This window comes from Cydia amplana, chromosome 7 (assembly GCF_948474715.1).
Source record: "Cydia amplana chromosome 7, ilCydAmpl1.1, whole genome shotgun sequence".
NCBI lineage: Eukaryota > Metazoa > Arthropoda > Insecta > Lepidoptera > Tortricidae > Cydia > Cydia amplana.
Window position 1 is genome coordinate 8,038,691 of NC_086075.1, and position 14,636 is coordinate 8,053,326.

General features: G+C 35.3%; 1 long non-coding RNA gene and 1 other non-coding gene across 2 annotated transcripts in view; one reads left to right on the forward strand and one right to left on the reverse strand.

Annotated features, from left to right (window-relative positions):
* LOC134649675 (uncharacterized) overlaps positions 1–14,636 on the reverse strand; it is a 198,634-nt gene that overhangs the window by 131,310 nt on the left and 52,688 nt on the right. The gene's annotated exons all lie outside the window — the stretch shown is intronic.
* Trnaa-ggc (transfer RNA alanine (anticodon GGC)) lies at positions 6,976–7,042 on the forward strand. Its single transcript has one exon. It is a non-coding gene; the product is annotated as a tRNA-Ala (tRNA).

The window sequence follows — 14,636 nt, forward strand, 5'->3', positions numbered from 1 at the left end:
ACTAATACATAGGTACCTACTTATATTATGCACAGCCGATTATTTAAAATTGTTAAGTTAATATTAACATACAAATGAAAAAGGTTTTGTTTGACACCAATGTGGTACCTATACAAAAAATTACCTACCACACAAGATAACTAGGTACCTGATTTGGACTAGTGGGCATTTCGCATATTCCGTGTTACTGTCTGGTACCTACTTGTACCTACTATACAGGTTCATTTTGAAAATTTATGAATTGTATCGCATTTTAATAAACACAAATATCAAAATGACGGACCATAATATTTTAAAATAAAACGGAAATTAACAAACACATATCATTAACCTGAAAATTACCTTTGACTATTACATACCTAAATAGTTGCAGATTCAAGTTTGTTATAAGTATACCTATGAAATTCAGATTGTCATGTTTTTATTTAAGTATTTATATTAATTAATAGGTAACACTTGTTAGAAATATAAGATAATTTATATCATTATTATTGGCAAAACACTTTTAGCCATCAAACTATTTCTATTTTGATACCAGTTGTTAATATTAAATAAAAAAAATACGGTCATTGATTAGCTTTTTACCACAGTATTGCATTGCGGCATCCGGTGTAATATATCCTGTGTTTTTGTGATACTAATTAACCTAATAAATAACTTATGTAAGATAAACATATATCATAACTAATTAAATAATAAGAAAAGAATTTACAACTGTTTAAAAGTGGTAATAAATGTGATCTTTGTTTAAATAGTTGTAACACCACGAATGGATTGTCTTCCGCGGGCAATATGGCGTCATCTGTGTAAAATTACGGCTGTGTTGTTTTGGTTAAAATATATTATTGTACTAAGCAGTGAATAGTGGTTTAATTTTTATTATCTCAGAAGTGTCACGGAACATCTACGTCCAATATAAAGGTGAAGTATTTGCGATTTAACCGTGTTTTGACCGGTAAGTGCCAATTGCATTGTTTATGTTTACATTTCTATGAACCGGCTGGATGTCGGCTAGTGCAACCGAAAACGACCAACCTTTTTCCCTTCTTCCAATGGTTGACATTTGTTTTGAATGAATATGCTGATTAAAGATACTATTTTATTTCATTATCTAAAACATACTTGTTAAGATTTGTATGTTTCTCTTGTTTATTTCGGAAGACGTTGGTCGAGGTTCTTATTGATATCAAAATAAAGTCTAAATTTGGTCTAATCGTTTTTTTTTGTAAACAAAGTGTTCATGAAAAATGGTGGATCAAATTGAAGTTAAGTACATAGTGATTTGCATAATTTAATTATCAAACTGCAACGTATTGATAGTTTCAATTTTATGAACTATTTCCGAGTATAGCCGAGTTATAGCTAGATGCTGAAATTGCAACGTTATTGCTGAGACCGGAGAGTTCAAATTACAATGTCAAATAATTTTGATATCGCAGTTTTCACAATTTCGCATGACATTGTACTCGGTATGTTTTAAGTTTATTTACTTATTTTGCATTAATCTGTAATGTACAAGAAAAAATCATCGAGAAGGCGGATTTAAATCCGCAAAGTAGGTATTTATTCTTATCCAGTAATCCGTTTTCGATCAAAATTGTTGTACGAATTACAAATTTTGATACATTTAATTTTGCTTGCATAATGATAACCGCGGACAGTATCATAGTTAAGCGATTGAGACAGATCGCGTCACCTATTTTACCGCGGACTGCTAGTTTAGTAAGTATTGTTTGAAGTTTTACCACGCGTAGTAAATGGGTGAACTTATACATTACGGACAGCGGGTACTTCACGTGCATTGTTTCCGTCGGCAGTCATGTTTAAAGTTGTAAAAGCTTATGGTTACACAGTGTTCCCTTGCTGTGGAGTGGACCTTATGCGCAGTATATACATATACCTATAAATATTATATATACCTATATATGTAGAAGCGAAGTTTGGAATACAGAAATATATACAGATATATAATAATTCTGGTTACCATTGGAGTTGATGCTGAAAATATGCTAGTACCTTTCATAGAAACATTTTAGATAATGAGGTACCTATACAAACTCATTTTAAATTTATGTCCTACCCATCACTAGAAGTCTATAAGTTGTAAATATAGTAGCAAGAAGGTAGTTCGTCTTCACTGTGTTGATTATGTTGAAATCCTGTCGACTACTTAAAAACTTACTAGACTAGCCTATGGCCTAGCATTATGATTGTGCATAGAAAAATAGAGTCAGCAGTCGCATACAGTTTTACGATTTTCATTATGTTTACTTTTAAATCTATGGGTATTACTGATAAGTGATAACTGATAACCATCTTTAAATTGATTTGGTTGTTGAAATAATTATTCAGATTTATATTTTTACCTATAGTTTTTATCAGCTATAGTTACTTTTTGTCAGTAGACAAAGTTCCAGTTGAAAGTATATTGCAGTAACGCCATGTTGAATACAAGCATTAAATATATTTTCAGTAATAATCAAGCTTAAATGATTAGCGAATACCTATACATATGACATGTTTTAAAATAAAAGTTGTACTTTAATAAATTAGAATAGTACTTTTATCTCTGAGCTGTTCTATACCTATAATTTGTATCTTCTAATTTAAGTTTCGACAATTTCCACAAACAGTCAACAGAGCTCATTTAGTTACCATGATATTACCTAAATTACAAAATGTTATGTCCAAGGCCCCAACGTTGTCTGTTCTCTTTGACGGCGCAGCAACTAGTATCATTTCTCTCTCCTCGCTCTTTAAAAAAAAAGCCGTTTGTCAAAAAAGGACAACCATGCTGTTGACAAGATGGACTTCAAATCAAGAGGTGTTACCGTTTTAGGTGGTGTCAAGTTGTGTATGTGTGCGTAAAAACGTATGTGTGCTCTTTTAGGGATGTGAAAAGTCGAATTTAATCATGTTATATATCGATAAACGCTACACAGCGGAACGAAATAGCGATTAATTGAAGCTTCAATATCTTCGTTAAAAATAAACATAATTGAAATGCTAATGGATAATGAATATATTATAATATCATAATATAATTCAATTATTGCGGAACACATATTTTAGTAGGTATTTGTGCATTGTAATTAAAAATTTAAACTTTCCCTTTGTTCCCTGATGTGGCGCGACGATAAAATCGTGATCTGATAACCTCCATAAAGAATAGAAGTGTTTTTTGTTTATTTTAGTTGTCGTTAAACCTTTCAAGTAAAATTAAATTGCAAGAAATGTCGATAGTTTATCGATATGACTTTATCGACATGGCTACAGCAAGGTAGATTCACATTGTTAATCGTACACTAAACAAAAGTGGTAACAGTGACAGCTCGCTTAGACTTTATCTTTAAGTACCTATATTATATCTATGGTAATGTCTATTTGAGCACAAATTTATAGTGCCAATAGAGGCGCACTATACTAGCATTATTATGGTCAAAGAAATTGTTACAACTGGAAATATAAAAGGCGTGGTCATTTGTAGGACAATTTTGAGACTCAATAATAATCTAATTACAACAATTTTGACAGCGAATATATCTGAATTTGTGTGGGGATATGCAAACAAACAACAAAGATTTATTTAAACCAGTACTTTGGAAGATTACATGAGTTTACTTTAAATCAAAGCTTTTTATTTGAGTCGTCGAGATCCTGACCTGCACGGCAGCTACAACAGGCAATTTGTACAGTACGACTATTTGGCAATTGTTCCATTACTACTAGTGCCTAGATCCAAATTGGATTTATAATATAAATTTTATACTTATAATGTTTTTTAGACTGAGGAATGGTTCTAGAGTTCTCGATCCGAAAATACATAATAATAATGTTAACTCTGGATAGGACTAGCCTCTAATTTTGAGCCTGGTTCTGAAAATCAATTTCAGATTATGGTTTCGTAAAAATAGTTTGTATACATGAAATTCATATTCATGAGTTTGCTGCACACGTGTTTCATTTTAATTTAAGTTATTGCTAACGCAATTCCTACCAAAGTCTAACCGATATATATTAATATATCTTTGTGTATGTTTCATAAGTAAAGTGTAGTATGTTTAATGATTTACATGTCGGAATTGAGTGCATACGTCTGAGTGCTGAGACAATATGGTTGGAGGCCGCTGCATCCAGTGTGTGTACGCGGTACCTGGAAGATAACTCACCACCACTTCACTGCGCTTAGTTGAACTGAGTGCATACATCCGAGTGCTAAGATGACATGGTTGGAGGCCGCTGCATCCAATCTATGTGCGCAGCAGCTGGAAGATAACTCACCACCACTTCACTGCGCTTAGTTTGGCTGAGGCTGCTACGTCCAGCGTGCGTACGCGGTAACAAGATCTATTTGAAACGCTTGCTTGAGGCCGATACCCCCTGTGCGGGTACGCGGTAACAAGCGTTAGGACCTCTGAGGCCGATAGCTCCTTGTGTGAGAACGCGGTAACAGGGGTCACCCAATAAGCTCGCTTGAGGCCGATAGCTCCCTGTGTGAGAACGCGGTAACAAGCAGCACCACTTACGCTTGCATGAGACGGATGCTCCCTGTGCGGGTACGCCGTAACAAGTGTGATAGATCGCCTGAGGCCGATAGCTTCCTGTGTGAGAACGCGGTAACAGGGATCACCAAATAAGCTTGCTTGAGGCCGATAGCTCCCTGTGCGAGACCGCGGTAACAGTAAGTCAAAAGCATTTATTTGTCCAACAGGTATATATACATAAATACGGGCCCCATATACATCATCATTGTATCACTATGTTGCACCGTAAGGTGAACAATTTTTCATTTATGGACTGTGACTGCATGCTGTGCACAGTTACCATTAATTGTCAAAATCATTTAACAAAGTTCACTTACACTATAATATGTTTCTCAACATTTGTTACAATTACGCGCAAAGGCTCAATACTTGCCATATTGATGTGTGAATAAGTTATTTGTTTCAAAATGTCCATAAAAAGAGTTATTAATTTCTTTTGTGTAATTTAAAAAAAAAAAATGGAAAGCAATGTCACAGATCTATAGCTGGCTAAATCTTGTCACCTTTTCTCTAAAAGCGGTTTTACGATACCTATTTTTAATCGTTCTGGGAATTCTCCCATTTCCCCTTCCTGTTTGGATTTACCAAGTTTGATTTGTAAAGTACTTGTTAAAAGCTTGCGCAATTTTCTTTCCTATAAAATATATTTTATTCAATATAGAATATAGTATCCAATTTATTAAAAATATATCAAAAGTGACTATTGTTTCTCGGAACCCTATCTGAGGCCGATAGCTCCCTGTGTGAGAACGCGGTAACAGGGATCACCAAGTAAGCTTGCTTGAGCCTGATAGCTCCCTGTGTGAAAACGCGGTAACAAGCAGCACCACTTGCATAAGACGGATGCTCCCTGTGCGGGTACGCCGTAACAAGCTCACCTTACAGCCTGTGTCTGTACACTTAATTTGCTACAACTTACCAAACACCCTTACGGCCTGTGTGGTTATTGTGGTATATAATGATAACAGTACAAATGTTAGTATACCCTGTGTGTGTACTTTGCTACCACTTACCAAACGCTCTTACACCCTGTGTGTGTATCGTGATATACGTAATGATAACTATACGCATGTTTTACACCCTGTGTGTGTACTTTGCCACGACTTATCGAATACTGTAACGTCCGATCTGTATGACCTGTAATTGATAAATGACAACCTTTAAAATTACATCCTGTATGTATACTATGTGACAAAACAACCTTCGAGACACTGTTACATTCTGTGTGAGTCTGACACTGTTAATTTCTGTTTCTGAGGTCAACGTACTACGCGCCGAGGATGTTCCAGCTTCGATCGCGCCACTAGGCCACTACACTAATTTCAACTCTTTTGTGGCGAGCGTACCGCAACTGCTGCAGGGGACAATCGAGTGCGCCGATTTATGGTCAAAAGGTGTCGTGTTTCGGAGGTCCCGCGGAAAACTGCCGGATCCGACACAAGACCAGACGATTCAACGGAGCCACGCTGTTTTGTCCCCGAAATAGTGTTAACTTTTAAGTTTATAAAATGTTATGTATGTTAGTCTGTAAGGTATTTGTAATATAGCCTTGTTGCTTGTCTAATTTAAATTTTAAATTAATAAATAAATAACTGCCAAAGACTGTAAGGACAATCTAGTGTGTATGACTGGAGACAAGATGAAAAGTCACTAGATTCTACTTATGTTACGTTTACCCACATCAAGTTAGCGACTAATTTGTGTTTAAGAATAAGTGTGTAACAGTGAAGGATTTTTTTTTACCATTTAAAAAAAAATAGAGACTATGTTATCCCAGTAGTATTTTGTTAAAATAATACTGAATGTCATAATACATAGACCAAAATGTATTTTTTTTATTATAATTGTCAATATGTGTTTGTGTTAGCAATAAATAATGATATATAATTGAATGAGGACATCCAATCTGTTAAGGATGGCCGAAAAAGTAACAAGTAACTTAGTAAGATTTCTAACTTGCTTTGTTTTTGTTTTTTTTTTTGTTTTTTATGACATCAAAGAATGTAAAAATAAGTTTGTCGCTTAACAGATAAAGCTTTAACGCATGTTTAATTGTTCAAATTTGAACTTTAATAGCTGTCAATACAGTTGAATATTATAACTAACATATTATACTTACGGTTTCATGTGCGGTAAAGTGGTTAATTTCTGTTCGTAATTGTTATCTACTTATACCATACTTTATCATCTTCATGTTGTATGATAGATTGTTTGTTTTATGTGTATTTAGTAATAGATTTATTTCATCCTACTAACATTATGTACGTTTATCGATTTCTGCGAAAGGTAGTCTGGAAGAGATCGCTTTTTGGAGATAAGACCGCCTGCTGTTTACCTCTACTTCTTTTGCAGTTTTCTTTCTGTATTGTTTTATTGAAGTGTGTAATAAAGAGTATTTATATTGTATTGTATACAATACACAGTGCAATTGGGCAGCGGAATTGGTAACGCATTGGACCGGCAATCCAAGGATGTGGGTTCGAGTCCCACGTTGGCCAGAGTTGATCATCGTTAATATTTTTTTTCATTGTGATTGACATCTGTATTTACAATTTATAGAATACACAGTATTGTCTCATCCTCGTAATTGTAGGACACGTAAATTAATTGTATTTTGTAAGACAAAGATTTCGATTATTTTTCTTACCTACGAAGTCCGTGATAAGTAGCATATCATTGTCATGTTTTATTATTTATTATTATATTCTTAATTACTTATAATTAATTATTTAAAATTATTTATAATTTTATCAATAAATATCCCAATCTCAAATTCTTAGAAAATAAATAGCGTATATCTCTATTGCCTAGGGTCAGGCAAAAATTCAGGATGGCCGATTGTTAGAAATATAAGATAATTTATATCATTATTATTGGCAAAACACTTTTAGCCATCAAACTATTTCTATTTTGATACCAGTTGTTAATATTAAATAAAAAAAATACGGTCATTGATTAGCTTTTTACCACAGTATTGCATTGCGGCATCCGGTGTAATATATCCTGTGTTTTTGTGATACTAATTAACCTAATAAATAACTTATGTAAGATAAACATATATCATAACTAATTAAATAATAAGAAAAGAATTTACAACTGTTTAAAAGTGGTAATAAATGTGATCTTTGTTTAAATAGTTGTAACACCACGAATGGATTGTCTTCCGCGGGCAATATGGCGTCATCTGTGTAAAATTACGGCTGTGTTGTTTTGGTTAAAATATATTATTGTACTAAGCAGTGAATAGTGGTTTAATTTTTATTACACTGAAGTCCGATAAATAATTAAGAATCGAAAATTCTTATGAAAATAATGAAATTTCCTTCTATCTATTTATTATATCTTAAGCTTAGAATTTGTACGACGATCTTCTGATTCTACGGTTTTGCATATAACCTTTAAAAATATATATTGCCTAATGCGTGAAAAAGAGAGGGAACTAAAAAAATAAAGTTAGGGTTTAAGTTTGCAGTGCCTTCCGGATAGGTACTTACTTACAAGCTAAAAATCTTAAACGCTAATCCTTGTGGATAAGCAGTGTTCACATACCAAAGCTGTGTATGGAGTGAGTAAGTAACTATATTACTCATAAGAATTTTAGTATCTTGGTAGGTACAGTAATAAGTAATTGTTCTTCACTTATTGATGACAATAACAATTATTATTGTCTTGACAATCACAGAAACTGAGTATTCATTTAGCATGTTCTATCGATGATAGGTCAGCAGGCAACATGATCAGCACTTCAACACTGTCGCTTCACCGCATCCGTCCTAGTTCCTCTTAATTAAAATAAAGACAATATTGCCAAAATATTCCATATTTTTCATATCGCAAGCTACAGTGTGCATAAAATTATAATTGGGTTGGCAAATTCAGGTTTAATGTGAAATATTTACGTCAGAACCGAGATACGGGTCGTACGCCACGTCTCTGTGAATTAGTAAGCTACAAACTGGATTATCTCCATATGAAAGGGTTTTATTGTGCGCTAAGAAGATCGTGTGTGCAAATTGATAGGGATTCGGCCTAATCCCGCTCAGATGTAAACGGCAGCTTTTGACGCTGTCATGATTTAACTGTGGGTTAGTAACTTCGAGCATGACATTCATGCACACATTAAATAATTCAATTAAATATATAACACTCTGAAAGATCAGTTCCTGGTAAAAAGTTGAGCCAAAATAGACTTTAATAGTAATATTTTTATAATTAAGAATAAATACGTGTATTCCACTAAGGTAAAACACCATAAACAAGTAACATACCTACTTACTAAGTACTAAAGTTTAGTCGTTACGTCGACGAGAGGAAAGGGTAAGGCTATGTTCACACAGCGGCCATTCGATTCGATATTTTCTCGTATGCTGTTTCGCTGTACAATTGTACATACATATGAAACGGCCGTCCACACGGCGCTTTTTCGGTTCGGTCTTAAAATCAGGCGTTACTCAAACATAACTGATCCAGATACATGACTGATCCAGATCGAATTATTCAAATCGGAATACGGCTGTTTATCTCATAGGATAGGTATACTTGGTCAACCAGATCTTGACAGTAGAAAAAGGCGGCAAATTTGAAATTTGTAGGCGCGAAGGGATATCGTCTGATAGAAAATTTGAATTTCGCGGCTTTTTTTTTGGTTGACCAGCTATAGGACATTTTTCGAACTGGTCGGAAGGTCAGTAGAAGTACTTACGGACTACCCGGGAAGGAAGGACGTTTGATTAGGATTTTCATATATTGTTTTTAATTTAACATCCTTGTAGCCATATTGATATTTAAAAAAGTGTATTATTATATATGTCGGTGGCCAATATATAACGATGAGGTTTAAACGATATAGCTGATGGTCACTAGTCAGATCATGAAATGGCAGCGCTTTTATGATATTAGGTAGTTATGCTTAGGAATTTCATGATCTGGGGGATTTTACGATCGGCCGCCGACATCACGGAAATCATTCTCGTAGTGTATTTAATTCAGTACTAACATTTAATAACCGCTACCGAAGCTTAATGTATTATCAAACCATTAATAAAGTTCTTTTGCACGGTAAATAATAAATTAAATAGGTACCTATGGTAACAGAAAGCTATAAGAAAAGCCACCGTGATTCATTCACGTTTAACAACGGAGCTATTATTGGGATAATAAAATAATATTTTGGCAAAAATTTCATTTTTGGTACAAGCTTTTATCGCTGACTGTACTTTTCTTACGTCAGACAACTAATACTCATCGAGACAATTCTAAAAACCCCTAACACAATTAGGTTGAGTTGTTTCATCACAGAGTTCCTATGGCCACCTCCTGTCTCCATCATCAGATCAGCTCGATGGTACCATAATATTGCATTGTCACCCGACTTACATATTATGTGTATGCAAAATTTCAGCTCAATCGGAAACCGGGAAGTGGATCAAATTTAACTTGCAAGATTCCATTATATAGTTAGTTACATACGTCGACCTAATAAAAGCTTGTTAATAAATACGAAGCGGGTATAAGTTGAGGACTGCGGACATCTAGTAATCGCATTCGAAATGTGCTTGACGTGGAGTCCGGTGGACTGTAATGCCGATAAGTCGTACTAAGGGCCGGGGTCGTCGTGAGACAACGATATTTGCGCTCTTCAAATTAAATTTATCAACGCCTTTGTGAGCATTTGCACTAATTTAGCCCACGGTCTCAGACAAACTTTACAATAGGGAGATGGTTTCAATTTATCGTCGACTTGAAGATTCAGAAATTGTCGCCAAGGAATCTAATGTCAGATCTGTTCGCGAATATTGCAAGTGTTACGTGCCTGACTGACAATAATTATTACAAATTACGAGTAATGTGGGTGATTAGAAATTTGTAATGAATTACTTGAGTACTCCGAGACGTCCGGAAAATAAACTATACTATATTTTGACAAAATAATTCCATTAACTATTTAATATTCCAATTTATTTATTGACATTGTAATCCTGAATTAATTTATGTGACTATGTAGATGCTATTTTATTAAATAATTGGTAACTTTAAATGATTATGTTATATAACCTGATAGAATCGTATAAAGTCCTATATAACTGTAAATATAAGTACCTACTATTGTGTGCCCTTACAGGGTGTCATGAACTGACCTCTTAAATTGTAACACCTTATTATGTACATGACAATGCAATATTGAATAAATGACTAAATGACTACTTACTTGATTGGCGTGATGACCTAAAATGAGTCTTGGCCTCAAACAGAAGGACACGCAATTTTACTGGTTCTGTGCGGATCATGCGCCAGCTTTCGCTGACGCCGAGCTTACGGAAGTCTAGTCCCACTCTATCCGCCCATCGATATTTAAGATGACCTACAGGATGGCGTCCAGTTGGTCGACTCAAGTACCTATGCTCTTTTGAATGCCTGATCTTAACCCATCCTTTCGAGGTGGCCGAGCCAGCGGGGACGATGTGCTATGATCTCAACTATTATATTCGGCTGGGCTATCAGAAAGTTGCTCTATTTCACCATTATTTCGGATCGTCTCTTTTGACGGGTCCCAGAATCTTCCTTAACAGCTTACGTTCCTCGGCTAGAAGGCAACCCCCAACATTTAATTGATTATCGACAGGTAGTTAAAACACGGTTTACCTCAATCTCTGTTTTTCATTTTACTGGGACTGTAATTATCAGTGACCACAACCGGTGAAATCCGTTTAAAAACGTCTCTAAAGTCAGCAAATTAATTCACGATTGACCCAGGAAAACAGTATACAAAGTTCGTGCATGACGTCCAAGCAAACATAGGGGAAGCACCCGCTTCCCCCATCGCCACGACCAACTAACCAATTTCAGAAAAGACTTTTCTTATCAAACACAGAAACTCAATATTACAGTATCTTTAGTTCCTGATTTACCCGTGATAAGAAAATAATCACGGTATGAGCACGGGGCCCGGTAAACGGATTATTTGATAATCTAATCTGAAGTCAAGTCCATAATTATAACAGGTAAACTTGGTAGGTTAATATGCAGGTCGGAAACCATTCCCGAAGCTCAAACAGGCGAAATTCATACAAAATGGTTCCGATTTTTTTTTAATTATAGGTTATGTTAGGTAATTGAGAGATACACGTTCGGTTGCCAAAAGAGCTCTTGCAATTAAATTCTGGTAAAAATCTCTGTCGCTCAAATACCGCAAGAGCGAAGATCTTACAAATCTTACAATTTTCATATTCGCGGTAGCCAGCGAGTCTAAGATTGACTTTACATGTCACAGCACACTTATTCAATAACATAATTTAATTGAGAGCGTAGATGCCGTATCATGCGTCTGAAGTCTTATTTAATATTCCATTTCGTGTTCACCCACTCCTACATTTGCATTTTAGGTAAGTTCAAAATCAAATTTGGTGCCTGGTTATTTATGTAATTAATGAATGAACTCGTGTTTTGTAACATTACGATTTTATTCAGACGCGGTTTTATTTTAGCAAAAAAAAGTGAAGTGGAACATTTTTTCTCAGTCATTTCCACTTCACTTAAAGCTCTGCTTCTGCAGCGTAAACACACAAGTTAACTACTACCTATAAAAATATACAAATAATCTCATCTTGAAGACTGTACACAAATGGTCGTTTTTTATCATTTGTAACATCAAACGTTCAAGATTAATCTTAGCCAAAATTGAACATGTCTGCATGATTTGTTTCTTATAATGGAACGTAGATTTCTCTGAACTGAAGGTAACGCTTTAATTGAACTTCATTTGCCACAGAAGCGACCCGTAAATTTCTATTGCTTACCTTATACTCTTGTCCTAACCCAAAATAGCACATTTAGCTTTGCGACCCATAACAGGATAAGCCCTTTTAGCCAAGCATGAAATAGTTGAACGTTATCAGCTCCCTTTGCGTTTCCCTCAGGCGCCTAGTAGTGGTGTAACGTTAATTAATATACACCTATATTGTCCTTCAACAGGGATAATGGTTCTACCTATACGTATTGTTGTAATCGCTTCTTGAGCAGATTCTCAACTAAGAAGAACAAGTGTAAGTTTGAACTTGATATTTGTAATTATTTATGCGTAATCGAAGACTAAGTACCTACACTTGTAGAGGTCAGTCCTCAATGACTGATCGTCTGCGGTATTCCCATTACTTATCAAACACAAGCGAGTTGAAAGCTCAAGACTCGAGATAATAAGAATAATTGTAACCTTAATAATTCGAGATTCCACTGATAAGTAGGTATTTTCGTCCTCATCAGAATTTCGCAATCTGACGATTTCCAGTTCGTGCGCGCACGGGAACTCGAATGCCCTAAAACCTATTAGATACTCAGATACTATAGATATTAGATACTACTTCTGCAAAAGCGGGAAACATAATATTACGCCTGTTACTCTGTCTCACTCTAGCGAATAACTGCGTCCTGCTCGTGTATAATTTTGAGATCCGCTTGAGCATTACTTATATTTGCCCGTGCTCGGCCAGCAATTGAAGTAACATCCTTGCCCTCAATAATCCAATGCCCCGGAGGCTATTGCGGTGATAACGCTCAGTCTCATAAAAGTGACATAAAAACGTGAATACGACACGACCCCAACTAGGATTTAATGTCGCAATAATTTTAACGCCATTATATATAATTTCTAATGGGTAAACGTGCACTTATTCCGCGAGAGCTCGGCCGGATAAACAACGCGCCATCACGTCATCGCCTGTTGTCCCCGGGGCGTACTTTCCATTTTAATTAACTCTGTTGTATTTAAACCTTGGAGGCATATTCAGTAGCGTAATATATTTTATTGAAAAACCTGTGTTGCGCTTGCACAAGTTTCACTGAGCTCTTACGCTCTGCCACGCACGGATATTGAAATAAAATGGATATATTTTTGGGAGGTTAATTTATACAATGGAGCAAGTCTAAAAATTCATTTGCGCGAACCAAGGCCACTGACATACCTAAGTAGCTTAGTGAGTTTTCAGACTAGTGTGGTCAGTCCGAGGACACAGCAAGAAAATACCCCACAACAAGGAGGATAGTATAGGCGGATGGCTCTAACTTGATGCCAAACTTTGTCTATTATATGGATTTCACAGTGTGCTGCAGCCTACAGCACAATGCAGTTCCCTCGTCATACCTATTGATGCAGTTCCATCGATACAACACATAAAAAAACTGAAACGACCTTTCCCACCAGCAAGCACATACCATTAATATACCTACCTACCAAGTAATCCATAACACAGTATTTTATGGCAGTGCTTTTGTAAGATAAAGACAAATTCTTTTTGGGTATTAAACAGAAAAGAAGAGAAGTACCTAACGATAGAAAATATTAGGTAGTTATTGATTCAGAAATGTTATTTATACATTTGCCAAAAATTGTGAATATCACGTTTCATTTCAGAACTCAAGTCCTTTAAAAGGGCTGACATTACAATACCTTGCGAAATAACGATTTTAGTCGTTTGATCTCGCCCCATTATTGAACTCCATTCATAAAAGCCTCCAAAGTGGGCACCGGTACATATAGCTACATTCTAATCCACGCATAGCTGCCTGACGGTCGAAAAGTATACTTACAGTTCATAATAAACATGACTTTTTGACATTTTTAACGGTACTTATAGGTATCAAAATTAAATCCCTATAAAAACATTATCGACTGACGATTATAAGACTAGCTAAGTATATTAAAATACAACAAAGGTAAAAAAATAATTCTAGTCGGTCGGTATGTCAGATTTTAGGTGGACACTGAAAACGCTTCTTAACTAACTGTAGGTAATATGAGTAATAATAGATATAGAAGTGTCATCGCGGCTTATCAACACAAGAATTAAAATCTCATGTGTATGGAGGAACAAGTCCATTGCGATTTAAGAGCTGAAATATCGTGTATTCACAAATTTGTCTTACCATTTCTTTATGCCTTATATCTATAAGGCAATGTTGTCTTTCAATTTACTTTCAGATAAGAAAAAGACTAAAATTTCTGAAACCTAATTGTCTTGGTATCCGTCCTTTCGATTATATTTTATCATCTCTATTTTACTTTAGGCAATTACTTTATGTCTATATTAAACTAGGTAC